Raw genomic sequence first — 17,118 nt, forward strand, 5'->3', positions numbered from 1 at the left:
TTGGTAGACTGTGACGAGAAGGTCTGGTCTTGTGTTTTTCATGCAGATTTTGCAACACTTTTTTTTTTAAATTTATTTTTCATTTTTAAATACTGTAGTTGGCATTAGATCTGGATCAGTTATGTTTCACTTGATTCGGTCTAAATGAAGGCTGTTGGAATGTTGGACTCTCAATTGATGCCTGTTGATATGTGATGTGCCCCTTACATTGCGTCTTTACCCAGCTGTCTATTTAGTTTGTTTCTGTGGGCCTCAGTGCTTCCCTTTCCACAGTAATAAACGCAGCAGTGCTGTCCATGTTGTGGTTCTGCACTGAAGGAAGGCCTGGAAGCAATGGTACTGTTCTGAAGACCTTGCTACAGTAGTGTCACTCTGCTCAAGGGTGACCCATTTGCAGTGGCACTGTATTGAATGTATGCTGATTCCTTGAATTGATGGTTTCCAGCCAACAGGCTATGGATGGCCTTGATTAGCCTAGTTGATTTGCAGAGTAGCTGACCCCCCCCCCCCCCCCCCCCCCCATGGGAAACTAGCACACAAGTCTCAAGTTGTTATTCTGAGATTTATAGGTGTTGGTGGTTATTGTGTCAGTTACAGGGAGTCTATGCAAGTTATTTATTTTGGCATGTGGGAACTTGTCATGTATTGCACTGAGTCAGAATGTCTGTCATTTTGTAGCAATGTTGAGTAACATTCTGAAATTCTTTATTTGGGATTTTGGGCCCTCTAACTTTTCTGAACAGGGGGAACCTGAACAGGGGGAACCTGAACAGGGGGAACCTGAACAGGGGAGAACCTGAACAGGGGAGAACCTGAACAGGGGAGAACCTGAACAGGGGAGAACCTGAACAGGGAGAGTGACAAAGATAAATGCGAGAGGAAACAAAATAAAGATTCAATGCATTCTTGCTGTAGGAATTTAAATATTGCTTCTTTGCCCTAGTGCAGTTGTACAAATAGTTTTGACATGGATACTGTGACGTTTTTCCTCACCGTCAGGTTTGTGCATAGACTTTGATTAGGCTAAACTGTGAAATGGTGTAGTATGAAGCATGGAAAGGAATACAGATGGTGAGTCACACAAGATTTTCTTTATCCATTCCTTTATCTGTTTCATGAGGAAGTGCTCGCACCATAAACACACTTGGCTGAAATTACTGTGTGTTCTTCAACTCCTGGAGTGCTTCTCTGATGATACTTAAGTGGAGGGGACTTGAGGTGAAAAAGATCCATTATAACCATCAAGATCATCACTAATACCCACTGACCCAGGGAAACCCCTCTTTCTCACTTGATTGCGTACAGACACCAGTGGTAGTAATGACTACAGTAGGCTTTGGAGTTTTTAAAGGTGTCATGTTACCCTGAATTCATGGGCCACTTTGGTGTGGAGAGTAATCTTTTCTTAAGGTCCCTCCCTTAGCTCTCCACTCTCACCAGGCTATGCATATGAAAAGAGGTTCCATCCCTTTCTGTCTTGCCTGAGGTGGCTGCTGTGGGGTAGGGAGAGGTTGTGATGGAGCAATGGCAGGACACCATGCAGCATCTCTTTCCCGCCCCTATCTGTGACTGCTACTCTGCTTACAGCCTGCCAAACCTCAACAGGGGGAGGAGACAGAAACCTCCAGTGTGGGGATGTGCTGTGCGTAGACAGAGTCAGGTGCCAAATCCTGATCTTGCCCAGGGAGAGTGGAACCCCCTGGACTGCGTTCTGCACATGCTTTTAACATGACTGCAGTTGGGCACTACTCTGTTGCATATTGTTGGATTGTGTTGCACTCTGTGGGTGAACACCAGGCAGGTTCTCATAATTGTGCACAGATTTGTAGTACTAGGATCTCTCCCTCATGTGTCGTACTAGGATCTCTCCCTCATGTTGAATACTGTCATTCTGTTTCCATTAGTGATAATAACTCATTATTAAACTTGCAAAAGTAAGCCACACCTCGCGAGAGACAGTTTTGGTGTCAAACTAAAACCTTTCACCTTGAGGGCCAGCATCACAATTTCACTTTCTATTTAGGCCTACACCAAGGTCACATTACAGATGGTTTACTTTTGCTGTGTCTGCTACTTTCATACCACCTCGCTGCTTTGTCATCTACACAGACCTTGCTGTTGAGATAATGCTTAACAAACACCATTATTTGAGGTGTCAGAGCAGTTTTTGTAATCAGTGCTAAGCATACTTGCCCGCTCTGTAGACTGATTATTTTGTTATTGGTCAGAAAGTGATATAAGCCTATCCCCTCAAAAAAACTCCAAAAATTAACATTTTGATTGGCTGATGATGGATAAAAAATTCACAGACAATAGGAAGTATGGCAGAAAATAGTATTCTGACCTGTTAGATTTTGGTTAATTGTAATGCAGCTATGAACCATTATCCCTAGTGGGTGGCCTACATGGCATCTGATACGATCTCTTAATATCTTTGTTTGTACAGTTACAGTATATGCCAAGATTAACTATCAGCGTTTTTCCAGAAGACACTGAATATCATCATCACACTTAAAAATACAGTACAAGTTCTCATTATATGGAAAAGTGGAGCAAGGAAGGATACTGATAGGAGGACGCTGGTGAGGAGGGTGAAACTTGAGAGAGCTCCTTCACCCTCTGGTGTGTGTCCAACTAATCCAGAACTGGGTCCCTGGCTCACACGCCTCTCTTTTTCCAACGCATTGAGCGGGATTCTGGGAGGGAGGAGTGTGGACAGGACTCTGACAGCTCTGCGTGCGTGCGTGCGTGCGTGCGTGCGTGCGTGTCAGAGACAGAGAGGGTGAGAGAGAACTTACTGAAGCTCATCAGACATTTCTCTTGTCTTGTGTTAGTTCTGTCTGCATGCAGTTAATTTTTTGTAATTTAAGCAACTTTCAGTAACACAAGCATAGGATAGCATATTTATCATTGAAGAAATAGGTCATCACTTTTTATTGTGATTAAAGACTAATGGTTATCATCAGTGTATTATTGAATTATGTCACTTCTTATGTAGCTTAAGCTACCAGCATATTGGGAGACCGTATGACATGTTGTCAAATATGAGAGGTTGGCCAGCCACAACTAAATGACACAGATAAATGAATTTGATAGGAATTAATAATTCAATTAATGGTGTGCCTGATGAAACCCTGAATAATGGACCTTATACATGCATTTACTCAATTTAATGGTTTGTTTCCATTACCTGATTGGTTATTGGTATTTAATGATTTATTTAACTATTTAAGAATGTTTATAAGCAGTTTGTAGGTAGACTGTCAAAGTGTTACATTGTTGAAGGCCTACTAGTGAATGCATGAATGGATGCTGCTATGTGATGTTTGAATTATGCTAAATTCACGTTGTTTGATGTAATCTGAATTTATTTCTCTCTCCCGTTAAGCTGTCAAGAATACCTGTGCCGTCTCCGACAGTATGCATCACTTGCATGATTTACATTTGAATTCAGGAAACAAAACAAGACACATTTCCTGTCAGTTGAGATGTTCTAGACATTTGAGGCTGCTCCGTGCATGTTTTTGCTTTGTCTGTATAATTTGAACTGATTAGATACCATGAGATCTCTGCACATGGGGAAAGTAGAAAGAGAATGATGAGCACAGCTGTAGATAGCAGTGGGCACAGACTCAACACAAATGAGCTAAATGATCCCCTCTTTAAAGACTCATTACTTAGTGGTGGATACAACAGAGGTGCCTAGTCTAGATTAAGTTGTACAAAAGTTAAATCTTTCGAGATGCATTTAGCTGGACTATTTGGTGGCTGTGTATTGGGCAATCTCCATTTGCTCTTTTGCTCTAGTTTGAGGGTAGCCTTGAAGGTAACTTCACTGTGTAACTTAATTCTCTGGGTTAACCACTCCATCTGAATCACCTGATCCCCATCAATAACCTGTGTGTGTGTGTGTGTGTGTGTCTGTGTCTGTGTCTGTGTGTCTTCTTTGGCTTTGTTTGACTTTATGTGTGTGTTTGTGCTAGGCGTGTCTACATGGGGCAGGATGACCTGGAGTGCCTCTAATTCCTTTAGTGTATTTCTGGCATGGACGTGTGGAATTTCACCCTGGCACTCATGCAAGTTCTATTTGGTATCAGAGAACAGTGAGAGGGGCAGGGGAGACATAGTCTCTTGGCTTAACTCAGGCTGCATCCTCCTGAGCCCCACCCCTCTCCTACACGCAAACTCCCACACACTGCCATTCCCTCTGGAGGCTGAATTATCTCTATCGCCAACTGATAAGATGCAGTGGATAGTACCTGAGATACACAGGCATTAGTGGACCTTGTTGTTGAACTGAGGACCACCATATTCCTTTTATGGCCTCTGATATGTGCCACATTCCATATATTCTCATGGCCTTTACCTTTAAGTCTTTGTAGCTCTATCAAATCTGCAGGGTTCAAGTGGTTTTCACTGAACAAGCAAATAGGCGAACATTTCTTTCCACATTTCACTGCCCTGCTGGGGAAGAAGATATTAGGAATTGCATTGTTTTACAGGTTAAAACAAGTTAAACAAATCAAAAGGTGTTGCCCAGCCCTCTAGGAGGCAATAAGCGGAGTGTTCCTCATGACTTCAGAGATTGGTAATGGAACTATGATCTTGGTAATGGAACTATGAAGATGGAAACCTCACACTTTATATATTTCTGTAACCTCCTGTGTGACTCTGTTCCTGTGTCCTTTATACAGTATGTGACATGGGTATGTGTGTTGTGTGTAAGTAATAGCCAAGTAAGTACTAAAGTCTATTACTGCAAACTTATTTTTATTTAAATGTTGTATTTTTCCCTCCTCTGCTTCTTGATGTGGTTATTGTGCCACTTAAAACTCAAAATACGCTGGTGCCAAGCCCTGAATTGAACATTGTGTTTCTGCAAATGTACCATGCCAACCCTTTTCCCTTTACCCCTCCACCACCACAGCAGTTCCCCCACCCCCTCCCCTAAAACAGAGCAGGTGATGCTAATGCTGGCACGCTCAGCCACTGACAGGGACTACGGAGGTACAACCTGTCCCCACGCATCCCTGATGAGCCGGCTGATTAATGGCACATCACTGCTAATGCCACCACAGAGATGCAGTCTGGGAAATTAAGAGAAAGAAGGGGGAATGTGTGAAGAGGAGCACTGCCCTGACTTCTTCCTTATTGGCACTGTTTGTGCCGGATAGGGGAGAAGGGGTGTCAAGGAGGGCACAGTCTTCATTTTCCTCAGTCAACACTTTTCCTAGGAGGCTTAACCTTTCCTCTTCTCCCCTAATGGTCTACATTCTGTCTCAGATACAATTCCTCAAGTGTTTCTCCTCTTTTTGAGGTGATACCCATTTCTGATTCTATCTGTATAGACCTTTGAGGTATCTGTTGAGAATGTGTTTTGTCAAACCTGCAATTTTGCTCTCTGTAGTGTTGTAAAGGGTCTTCAGTGTTATCAGTTTATTTGTCTAATCCCTTTTGGGTCTTGCCTTGTCAAGCTTGTAGAAGTATCTATTCATTATGTTTTGTGGCATGTAGTAGACCTTTGTAAGTTCTTTTACTGCATCCTTTCGGGGAGTGGCATGTCTTGTCCAATGGGGTTATGTTGTGTGGTGCCATTGTAAATGGCTGGTGGGAGAGGTGACGAGCCCAGGGACTCTGGGACCCACCATCTTCATCAGGGAAGTGCTCAGGTATTAAAGCAGGAAAATGCAATTAGGCCTGCTCAAACGAAGCAAAGACCTCAATCCCCCAGTAGATGTTGGATTGGCAAATCTAATCAGCAAGTGCCATGCTCTGCTTTGAATTAGTAATGTCACTGCCCCCCACTCTCCACGCCACTCTTTGAAGGTGTGGTTTGTGTTCCTCCTCTTATCAGTGCCTGTTTTTGAGGCTGTGTATGTGCTCATGTGAAGGCCTCTGTTTGTCCTTTGTTTATCTTTTGAGTTCTGTGTTACCTACACCAGGTTAGCTTTTTCTGTGTTTCATGTTTTCTATGTGTCCCACTCTGTTCATACGCCTGTCTGTGTCGGTCAATTTTATGTGTGTTTGCGTGAGTCCCCTCCCTCCTCCCTTGTAGAGTATGTCTGTCGGCACGTTCTGACTCACAGAGATCATGTAAAATGAAAGCGACAGCACTGCTTCTTGTCACTTTACCCGCGCTCCTCGTTCTTTTCCACTGGGTGCAGACGCCTGACTTCTCCGCAGCTAAAAATAGACACAGACCCCTCACCCACCCCCCCCTCACCTCCTTCTCCTTTATTTTCCCTGAGTGTGTGCTGCTGTCGGAAGTCTCTCCATATTATCTCCTCTCTATGCCAAAGGGTTCCATGTCACTCAAAGGCGTCTCTGCCCATTCAGAGAACAGAGAGCGTGGTTGGTCCTTGTCAGAATCAGGCCCCCTAAGGGATGTGTTGTGAGAGGGTTGCTGGATTTCTTAGACTAAAGCAGTTCCTAAAGCTGGAGCCTTTAGAGAGTTGAGAAAGTGACCACAGAGCCCAGCTAACCGAGAGTCACTGGAGTATGAGAAACTCTGAAAATGGCCATTTATGGTCAATTGGAGAAGAGCGCTCTGTGGTCACAGTCAGAGTAGAACCATTTTGGGAAGGCAGTAAGCAGTAGTATACACTGCTGCAAGGTGGGGGGGGGGGGGTAGTTTAGGCTACTTGTTACTTGTTTGTATTTGCCTCAGGTGACTTATGTTGGCCTACACTCAAGAATGAAAAACATAGCTCAAGATTGCATGCATAAACTACCATATTAGAGCATCTGTTGGTATCTGCTCCATTTATCTCTGTGTCTGTGGGACTGTATACTCCCCCTGGAACTGTATCAAAGACATGTAGGTACCTGTTTTATTCATACCCACATTTTTGTTTTACAGTTGTTCATGCTGTCTGCAGGTTGCAGATATATGTAGCGTCTTGTATAGGCCTGCACTAGTCAGTCAACCCTGGTAAATTATGTTGACCGATGTACTGTGTATTGTTCAAATGAATGCAGATGTTAAGACTGCTAACTGAATGGAGGGGGTGTCTGTGTAATGGTATTTTTTGTGCATCTCCTGAACAGACTGGCAATACCAAAGTAAAAAAGTATTTCATGTGTTGCTCCTTGGTTGAGTTCGACCTGCCTTTTAAAAGGGATGAGTGTGTTTGCCTGTTGCATAACAAGGCCGTGGGTTGGTTGGGGACAGGGGTTGTGCTGCTGTGTTTGGTGTGCTGGTACCGGTCCAGCACCTCTGAGCACTGCTAGAGCAGTGTTTTTAATAGCCCTGAGTGGTGGCGCACCGTGGAGTGTTCAGAGCTGAAATCCGGTGAGGGCTGATTTACCACTGTAATTTTAAAATGAAGAAGTAAAATAGGCGATGCAGCCCTCTCATCTCTATAAATAAACCAGCTCTCACCCTCCCCATCCATCTCTCCTTACTCTCTGACGGCGGCCTCCGCGTCACGGCCTGATGCGCTCCACTCAGTCTTCCTCTTCCTCTCACTCTCTCCCCTTATCTGTCCTACTCCTCTTTCTCTCTATCTTTAGCTAGGCCTACTCTCTATTGATTTCTCCTGTTGCATACTTTTATCTATTTTTCTGTCTCCCTCGCTATTTCCCTCTGTCCCTATTATACACCTTCTCTCAAATCTATTTGTGTCAGCTCCGGAGCAGAGGAAACTAAAAGACTTAGTCCTTCACAGGGAACAGAAGGAGTTTTGGGATAACTACTCTGCTGTGCAGTAGCGCCTCCCACTCACAGTTTACTTTACACAACACATTTCAATATTTTGGATAAGAAATTTCTTAGAAATACAGTAATAATGTTGCAGACATTATAGATTTCAACTGCACTGTTGTGCCACCATAACCTGATGGGATAGCGTAGCACTGATTACCTTCAGGTATGGTTAGCATTAGCCTCAATGCTGCTTTCTAGTTGGTGCAGGACACAGCCCTTCTGGAGGGCGGGGTCAGTCATCAGCCAAATTAACGTGAGTGCTCACTCTGGGTCCACGTCCCCAACACTGTCTTTGTCTCTCTGTTTGTCATGCATAGTTTATTAAGAGTGAACAAGGGTAACCCGTCTGGTTTATTTGGTCATATGTCTTGCACAGTGAATAAAATATGAGCTGGAAATGTATCATTGAATATGGTGACATTTTGTTTAGAACTAACAGTTCCCTCCCCCTTTCTCCTATGTGAAACCTTACCCACAGTGCCTGTCTCCCATTTCCCTCTTAACCTACACATGATGACACAACAGGGTGCAGACAGAAATATTGTATTTGCCTATACAGACGGCCGTCAGCAACAATCACAGCCGTTGTGTTTTGCATAGAGAGTATTGGTAAAGTGAGAGGTGGGCCTAATCATGAGCCACCTTGTCAACTCATGTCTGATGGTTGTCTTAAATTTGCACAACAAATATAGTTGATGCACTGTACTTCATTGGTAGGCTGTTACCGGTTGTTACCAGTATCATGTACACACACAGGTCCTATATCACCGTGACTATGTGAACTACAGTAAAACAAGAGCAATAAATCATGGAATAGAGGAATGTGAAAATCATACTATACAAAGAACAAGCGAGAGGGAAACAGGGACATGAAATGGAAACTGAATGAAAAAGAGGAGGTATAGTGAGGGTGACAGAGGAGGTATATAGAGTGAGGGTGAAAGAGGAGAGAGTAGAGGAGTAGCAGCTCTGGTCTCCACTCTCCTCGTCACACTGACTGCATCGCAGCAGCCAATCATGACAGAGCCTCCTATGTCTCCATGGTAACCTCCTGTTGAAGCAATGACGGAGAGAATAGAAAGCGGGTTTAGGGGCTCAATGTAGAGAAGAGAAATACTTTCCGCCCCTAAAAAAAAATCATTGGCCTTGGACAGTTTTGTCCCTTTCTTCCTATATTGTCTGTGTATCATTAGAGATGACTGCCAGCAGCAATATCAATAATAACAGGGAGTGTAGGTGGTATAGGACGTCAACCCAAGGCAAAGATGAATAGCTGAGGTAATTTGCACAGCCTTTGGTGGTAAGTTTGAGTTATGTTTATCCTCATAGGGTCCAAGTCATGGTGTAAGACATATTCATTTAAGTAGCTGGATAAAATTCCGGTGTAGTCTTTCCCCAACCTGAACCCAGGAAAGGTTTTTAGTTGGTTGAGGCAAGCACAGTTAGTCTGGCTAAGCCAGTTTTCAGTCTCACTCTATTGCCCTCAAACAAACATTGAACGCCTTTTGATGTATTGTATGTCATAGTTGTGCACCACAGTATGCTGAAAATAGTACATGGTGAGCTTGCTAGCCTTGAAGATGCACCTGGAGCTTTCACATGTGGGAAGGATTGGGCAAGAGTAGGGAGGTTTTAAATTACATTTGAAAACACTAATTGTAATAGAGCTCACAAAGCTCTGTCGTGAGAGGGAGGATCGGCTTGTTGTGGCTTTGGTACAGGGAAACCATTAGCAGGATAAAACATGGACTGATTGGGCTTAGACAGTGTCTGCAGTGTCGTCTCTCCTGTCTGCAGTGGGATTCCCTGGCCCTTGGCTTCTACCAAGCAGGTGCAATGTCAGGGGAGGGAAAGCCTACTTGGCAATGTTAGTAGGCTGTCATACCTTGAATCGGCGTCTTGTTGGCACTGCACTTTCTTGGATCAACGCATGACATCCGAAAGATTGTTTCAATCTCTAAGAGCATTTGTAGCCCCAGGGAGGTTAGCTGCATGTATTAAGTGAAATGGTGGACGAAATCGTGGCAGGGTTGTTTTTTCGCTTCGATATCTGAGTTATGTAAGACTGCTCTCTGTTACGCCGTTCTCTCAGGCTCTCTCAAGCAAGCTTGAATGTCAGTGATGGGAGTTTTCACTCTACCTCAGCACTTAAACTGATTAATTCAATGGTGATTTGCTACTGTACTGTAAGGTCATCTCACCTTGTCTTTCAGGTAGAAGTATGTTGTTGTTGATGAGGGGGACTCGATGTGTAACTGGTAGCAGGTCTTTTGGAAAAAAAAAAACTGTGAGCATGGCCTAAATACCACAAACAAACCAAATAAACGACTTATATGGCAGTGTTTAGGGCTGCAGTTGCTCATTGTTATCAATGTTGGGGTTTAGACAATAACTGTACTGGAGGTTATCCCTCCTCTTCCAGTCACAGTGCCTTTTTGGCCTTCCCTCCTCTACCTCATCTCCTGATCACTCCTGTACAGGACCCAAATGAACCAGTGTGTTTTACAGTTGGTAGCTGGTTTGACAAAAAGATAAGATGTGCTGTGAGGTGATCATGGTTGGTGGGTAATTAACTAACAATTTGCTGGTTGCTCATCCTGAGCTGAGTATCAAGGAAGCTGTCAGAAGCTTGACTCTTGTACACAATTCTACTAGTATCAATATCTAGCTCTGTTTCGGTTTCTTTTTATAAGTAGGCCTGACTTGCTGGGTAGGAGGAGGAGGAGGCGGAGGAGGAGGAGGAGGAGGAGGAGGAGGAACATGATGGAAGAGATGCTCTGCGGGTGCAGAGTATTTTTAGCTCTCCCCTCGTAGTGGAATGATGAGTAGAGGACAGAGGCAGGTTCTGCATCCTCCCTCCACCTGTGGTGGGGCACAGGTCAGGGGGACTTCACCATGGTAGACATGGGAGACTGCCCTGTGATTTATTAAGAGCCGTTTCATAGTACTTAGTTACTTTTCTACTTGGCTCATCAGAAATGAATACCTTGTGGTATCCATTGCATGATTGTTTCGGAAAATATTTCCAAATGTATTTATCCCAGTTATCAGGGTTAACCAGTAAATCAGGTATCGGTATTTTGGTACTCCTGTATGGTCATGGTAGGTGGATCGCAGAGCTTGTTCTTTACAAGGCTCACACACAGCCCAGATGAGCCTGTATTGTCCAAAGTCCTATGCCATTTTAACAGGATTGGCTCTATGGGCTTACCAATCATGGGTTCTTAACATACACTAAGCTGTGTTTAGTGGTTGTCATTGCGAATGTTGCTCCTGCAATGTCAAGGCGATGTTGTGTGAAAGTGATATGTGGTATTTTAGGCGGTACAGGGCCCAACATTTTCCACGTGTGGTTAGATGGGTCTTATTTTTGGCCGAGTCATGAGGGAACCCCTGCAACCCACCCCCCAAATGCTTCCCCTTGAAGCCCTCCTCTCAGAAAGAGGGCTACATTTAATGGAGCCCCGCCATTGTGGCCTCTGGGAAAATGCCTCCTGTGACACTTCCCTCCCAGGATTCTGCCCTGTTGACTTACGTCACCGTGGCGACAGCCAGGACCAGCTGTTTCCCATTGTCTTTCTACAACCTCTTTGTTGTGTGTGTTTACACACAGTCGTGTATGCACTGTGACAAGAGTTGTGTGTATGAGGAGATTGGTCAAGTTAAAGAAGTTGATTTAAGTTTCAGTAAATAAGTTGAACTTTATCATGAATGTGAGTTGTACTTCACCATGCTATATAGCCCTTCCCTAGTGCACCTCTGTGGGAGTTGCTAGGTGCTCATAATTTTTTTTATTCTGTCATGGCATAGAGTGATCACAACAGCACTTCCTGGTGTGTGTAGCATCCTGTCCTCAAGTGGCATGAAGAGCATCTGGCTTAGATTTTGTGCTTTACTATTCTATAACAATAATCCTGGCTTAACTGTGTGAGAGTGTGACTTGTGTATGTATGTGAGTGTTGAAATTGAGTGTAGTTGTGTGTGTGTGTGCGTGTACACTGGACCTGGCTGTTAGATGCACGTACAGATGTTGAGTGTTTACAGATCCTGTCTGCTGGTTCCTGTAGTGCTTAGCATGTAATTTCAGGTTTAGACTCTCTGTTGATCTGCCCTGAAACCATGGAAAGTTAGTTTGTACAGACCTTATCTGACACTATCATGCCAACCTGAATCGTGCTTATTTCAGTGAGATTGTGATGGTATTGGGTTAGCCTGGTTTATATTCAAATAGCTTATCGCAGCTGGCACCAGATATGTTATCAGGCCAGTTCAGCTCGCTTAAAGAGAGCCAAGCTGTGCTGTAAAGTGCAATGTGAAAATAAAATATCTAAGACAGTAGTGTACAGTTTGAGTTGGTACAATAGTGTGAAGCCTGGACCTGTGCTCTCCTATATTTAGCATGGTACTGAAAGTGCGTGTTCACAGGTATTGGTTATGTGGTGGTAGAGCAGCAATGTGAGAACAGTGTCAGTTTTGCTCGTATGTTGAGGGTTGCATAAGTTGTCCAACACACTCACTCTCAGTCTTGCTGCTCATACTCTGCCCGGAACACCTTCCAGGATAAAGGGCAGTGCCCCACCTGAAAGGGGCACAGGAGAGGGCACAGCCTTGTGCTCAAGTAATCATCTAGAGGACTCTGATGCTACAAGGGGCCACCAGCCTAACTCATAATGGTCTCACACACACGGGGGAGATTGGGGCTCTCGGGTTTACAGTACAGGGAAGTGATCATAGATATGGGCCCAGCACACAGCAGTACAGAATGGTGTCCAAATTTAACTCCCTTGATGTTGTCATTGCCATTGGCTGTAACACCCCTGAGGAACCCCTCCGTTAACAGTGACTCATCCACAGCAATAGCTTCAGTTTTAAGAGAGCGAGAAGGCTAACCCTCAGCCCATCAGATTAGTGCTGCGGGGCGACTCTGTGCTCTCTTCTGTGTGCTGCTATTGCGTCACGGTCCAGATAGCAGGGAAGAAGAGACTGTATTTGGAATGGGCATATTTTCCTAGTGTACAGCGTCATGCACTCTGCTTGCGTATGTTGAGATTATTGTGACCAGTCTATTTTTAGATCCTGTGTGTGCTTTTTTTGTCTAGGTCAAGCGCGGTACCAGTGTTCTCTATGAAGGTTGCTGGTGGTGGTGGTGTGTGTGTGGCCTCATTCTGCACAGAGCATCAGTATCAGTTACACAGGTTAGGGTCTTGGATTCATAGTTAATTGAGAAAAGATAAGAGATACAGTTGGGCAAAGATGCAGCAACATTATATATACAAAATTACCATGTTTTTATATTGAAGTGTTTGTGGAAAATATCAGCCATTATCAGTAAAGAATAGTATGGTCGATTTGAAGAATAGCTAGACTTTCTTCAGCAGAAAAGGTAGAAAAGTGCTTTAAAGATCAGTCAATCAGTCTGCCTGAATGCTGTGCTGCTCTCCACTTTCCCCTTCAGTTACCTGGGTCAGTCAACCATCAGTCCCACCAGACTGTCTCTCCAGCCCAAGACTGTTGAAGAAGTTCACAGAAAGTGTGGTGGAAGTCTAGGATTTACCACTCTGTACTTTAGCTCTTCGGAGGTAAGAATCAAGAAACAAGTCCTGAGTAGCCACAATATCTGAGTCCGGTATTTATTGCTTGCAAACAAGAGACAAGAGCGTAACAGCAGCCCAGCGTAGAACCGGGGTTCGTTCAGCACAAGTCTAAAGAGACAATGATCAGGTTCGTCTTTTATACAGTTTAAACATAATACAGGCGCCGCCAAGGCTATCGGCTGATGGGCCTGTGCTTACGTGAGAAAGGGCGGGAGAGAATGAACAATGGGGAGACTTTCTTGTTGATTAATCGCCGTTCAACATTTCACACCTATCGACAGGATGCGCCTGTCCCCCCACTATTGCTCTCTCCTACCACTCCCTCAGAGATCACCGCTGTTCATATGGTAAATCATACAGTGCTTCTCAGAACAATGGCTATAGAACTTTAGAGGAGTGGCAAGAGAAAATGTAATCACAGTAGTTACACAAGTGGTATCAGTCATATGAAAGTGTATAACCTGAAAATAGTTCTATGAATGTATTTTCCGTAACAATCCCTCCTTTTAACATTTAATTCCTTGAATGTTAACAACACTTCAGCCTAAATGTCATATTTCACTGGACGGAGGTTCTCATATCCTCCTCGTCCACATCAAATAAGTTAAACCGGGAAAGGGATCCGGGTTAGAAAGGTCATCCCCTGTCTCCATTCGTTCGAGTACCATGTTAGTTGTCATTATATGGGTGGCCGCCCTCCTTATACATGCCTTGCCAACCACCGACATCACTATACAACTATTTTTTATCAAGAAAGCGATAAGTGCACGCCTGATTAAGGGCATCACATTGGCCAAATAGCAAGTTCCACCTGCATTTTTAGGTACACAACTGTAAGCTTTTGGACCGCAGACTAAGTACACTTGCTCTGGCAGTGGTTTAGCTACGGTGAGGTCGAATTGGGTTTGGTTTCCTGCGTTATCATGAACAATCACTCTTTCCCAGATAAAATTTGCCTCTTGTCTTATTAGAGAACAGTATGTCACATTATGTAGCTCATATACAGCCACTCCATAGGCCGCAATCGTCTCAGCGGCTTCATGGTGTTTCAATTATGTTGGGATCAGAGGTTACTAGCACGTGATTCTTGTTGGAGCCCTGCGGTGGCTCAGTGTTGTCCTTGTCTTGGGCCTTGCTGCTTCTCTCCTCCTGGCTGGTCATGCCTGGTCCTGTCGTGTTCTGGTCATGCCTGGTCCTGGCCGCTGATGTCTAGTCTCGCTGGGTCGCTCCTGGTCTGCCCGCTGACGTCTAGTCTCGCTGGGTCGCTCCTGGTCTGCCCGCTGACGTCTAGTCTCGCTGGGTCGCTCCTGGTCTGCCCGCTGATGGCTGGTCTCACTGGGTTGCTCCTGGTCTGCCTGCTGACGTCCCCACTGGTCTCTCCAGTGGTGGTGCCTTCTTGCCGTGTGTGGCATGTACCCACGTGCCTCTCTCTGCAGACTGCATGACGAGATGTACCTGGAAAAGGACCCAACCACCATGGACTGCTCCAGTGTTTTCTCCTGCAGTTCTTGATCAGCACCCACTCCCCTTGCTGGATGTCGTGGAGAGGTCCCCCTAGTGGTGTGAGGAGTGCCTCCCTCATGGTTCTGTGGATGCCTCTTAAAACTCTGGTCAAGTTAGCACAGCATGTTAGCATAGAGTAATTCACGTAGCATTGGTCTACCAGTCAGGATCCCATGAGGAGACAGGCCGTTCTTTGCTCTAGGCCTCCCTTGCCTAGCTGTGAGGATCAATGGAAAAGCTTTAACCCAGTTCAGTCCAACTTCTTCACAGAAAACATGCCCACAAAAACTAAACAATATTTCTTTCCCTCGCAGGGGTTTAACTCAACAAAACAACAAAGTTCATCATAACATGATCAAATGGGCCATCAGGGGGAGGATGGCTTGATTGGGGAACCATTTGCCCTCTTTCTACACTATGCCAAATTCTGTGAATAATGCTTATTTACAATATCCGTCATCCCCCCTTTTGACACATGATCTTCTCCATGTGACAACACTTCATAAAAATAAAATAAACATTTGGTAAACATGGGTTATCATTTTAGGCCAACCCAAAACAAAAACTAAAAAATATATATAACAGGTGTTTCTGAGTAATTATCTTAGGTATTTTAGTAAATGTGTCTATTCTGTTTGTACTCTGGCTTTTGCCCTCCCTGGTGAGCTTATGGCCCAAAAACAAATAACAATAACAACAACAACAACAACAGCAACACCTTTACAAATAGTATTCTCTGCAGGCTTGCCTTGTGGCTCTGTTCTGCCAAATATGTTAAGGGTGCCTACCCCCTTTCAACACCAAATTCTTACTGAATAGATACTAAAGTTATCTCTTATAGCTGCCCAAATACTGCTGGGTTTTCAACGTAGCCCCTAGGGGCTCTAGACCATGTATCTATCTATAAATCAATCAATCAATCAATCAATCAGCCTACCTATCTATCTATCTATCTATCTATCTATCTATACCTATCTATATATATATATCATATCATATCACTTATCCTTAAAGCGAAATGCGAACCAGAACTGGAATCCTTATGTACAGGAATACTGGAGAACGCATTAGCTAGGTCGACCACTGAGAAATATGTAGCATTACTTCGTATATGTGTAATTAGTATATGGATCCGTAACAATAGGGGCGCGCGCTTGGACTGCTTCATTAACCTTTTTAAGATCCCGAACAAAGCGCCAGGTTTGTGGTTGGCCTTCCTGTTTGGCCTCTTTTACGGGGAACATGAGAGTACGACAAACGGCTGTCAGGACATGGAACAATAATGCCTCTTTCCAATAATGCCTAAAAAGCTAGTGTAAATATCATCTATGGCTTCTCTCTGAACCAAACGTTTCCAACACTCATCCTGAATTTCCGAGACCTTAGCTATACAATGAAAATTATCTTTATCCGTGAACATACTTAATAATTCTAATTCTTAGCTCGGCTTCCGCCAACAATTTCTGTGCAATTGATCTCAGCCGAGAGACGGGCAAGTTCCATTCGTAAAAATAATTTAGTGGTGCATTACCCAACGATATAGTTTGCATTACACGTCTTTCTATTCTAATCCCATCTTCTGAACACCACAGATTTAGTCCTATCCCGCACATCAAGTCTCTACCTAGTAAGTTAATTGGGCAGCAGTCAGATAATATGAATGAATGTTTACCATATTGATAACTATCTTCATCATACACTGTGAATCTCTCTTTTACCCCTCTTCCCTCTGCTCCGACTATGGTGATTACCCTTCCACTGAGTTTCGGTGGGGGTTGCCAATCTTCTGTTCTTAAGACAGAGTACCCTGCTCCTGAATCTATTAACAAATGTACCCGATCTGCCAGCCACCTTCAATGTTATTCTAGGTAGTACCTCATATGCACTTTCTTTCCTAATAGCCTGTATGTCTAGTTGTGGTGTACGTGTGTGCTTGCGTATTGGTTTTATCTCACCGGGTACCGCCGTTGATGGGACCCCTCCCGCTTCCTCTGACCGTCAATACCCTTCCCGCTTGCTCGGGACATTCTCTCTGCCAGTGGTCCTCTGCTTGGCAGCGGAAACACCCCATCTGATCGTTCTTGCTGCGCTTGCCTCCGAACCTTTCTCGCCCTCGATTGCGTCTGCCTCGGGCTCCGTAAGTCGACGATGGGTTCGGGCGAGCCAGATCTGCCCGTGGTGCTGTCAAGGGTCTGTAGGGTGGAGGACGGACAGAGGAGCAGTCGAGATCCGCATCAACCTGTTCGGACAAGAATACTATAGGACACTGGTTAGAAAGCCCTGGCCTATCTGACTCAACTTGTGGTTCCTTTCCTG

General features: G+C 44.4%; 1 protein-coding gene across 2 annotated transcripts in view; it reads left to right on the forward strand.

The window, feature by feature from the left end:
• The window catches only part of LOC310807226 (membrane-associated phosphatidylinositol transfer protein 2-like), a 44,631-nt gene that overhangs the window by 1,348 nt on the left and 26,165 nt on the right, over positions 1–17,118 (forward strand). The window lies entirely within an intron of this gene.

This window comes from Argentina silus (genome assembly GCF_951799395.1).
Source record: "Argentina silus genome assembly, chromosome: 7".
NCBI classification, from domain to species: Eukaryota; Metazoa; Chordata; class Actinopteri; order Argentiniformes; family Argentinidae; genus Argentina; species Argentina silus.